The 916-nt window shown below is 32.3% G+C and overlaps 1 non-coding gene across 1 annotated transcript; it reads left to right on the top strand.

The window, feature by feature from the left end:
• The first annotated feature begins 246 nt into the window (after window positions 1-246).
• Window positions 247-352, top strand: LOC113830998. The gene has a single exon (XR_003483437.1). It is a non-coding gene; the product is annotated as a U6 spliceosomal RNA (small nuclear RNA).
• Window positions 353-916: the final 564 nt, after the last annotated feature.

Here is a 916-nt window from a genome sequence, read left to right as displayed (position 1 = left end):
CTTGAGTACAAAACTTTCAGAGTATTTAATTTGTGGACAATACATTTAAATCACATCTGAGTTCTACAAAATGGTGGATATCTTTAGCCTTCTAAATAAATCTTTACTTCTAAAAATGATGGCAAAGAAAATATTTCATTTGTCTGGACTTGAGCACAATTTTTTGTAAGTATCCATAGTATGAACATTAAGACTATATTATTAGGGAATTTCCTCCTGTTTTCCCTCCTTAAGGGAAGCCATTTTGTGCTCACTTCATCAGTACATACATTAAATTGGAATGATATAGAGAATATTAGCATGTCCTCTGCACAAGGATGACACCCAAATTCATGAAGTATTCCACAAAAAAAAGGTAAGCCATTTTTTTTATTTATGAATCAGGTTAAGTATTAAAAAGTGCTGAATTAGAGGAGTAGACTCAATCTAACCCTGAAACAACCAATTTCCCTCAAAAGAGATAAAGGGATAGCAATGTCAAATCAGAAGAATGTCTAGAAACCAATGTTACATGCAGATCCTGGTCACTTCACTAAGTTTACATTAGTGATCCACAGAACATCGAGCAAAACAGAATGAAATATGCAAGCTAATTCTTCTGTCACTAAAAGGCATTTGAGTTTGTGCCACCCTTGTCCATTATGAGAGGAATATCAATCATACTCAAGTCAGATTATCTCGAAGCAGTACTGAGTTAAATGTTACCTCTGAGAGTGAATAAGATGTTCTCGAGCTTAGAAAATGGTTATGCTTATAATTTTGAATATTCACAAGAGAAATTCTGATTAGTAATTAAATTTGGTATGTGTTTCCCTAATCTATTAATATTGATAAAAGTGTTTTATATTTTCTAAACTTTCACACAAATTCAGCTTAATATTTACCTCATTCAATTAGAGCCAGGATATACCAGCTA

The sequence above is a fragment of the Cricetulus griseus genome, chromosome 3, assembly GCF_003668045.3.
Source record: "Cricetulus griseus strain 17A/GY chromosome 3, alternate assembly CriGri-PICRH-1.0, whole genome shotgun sequence".
In the NCBI taxonomy this organism is placed as follows: domain Eukaryota; kingdom Metazoa; phylum Chordata; class Mammalia; order Rodentia; family Cricetidae; genus Cricetulus; species Cricetulus griseus.
Note: the sequence above shows the minus strand (reverse complement) of the source record. Positions and strands in the feature narration are given on the sequence as shown.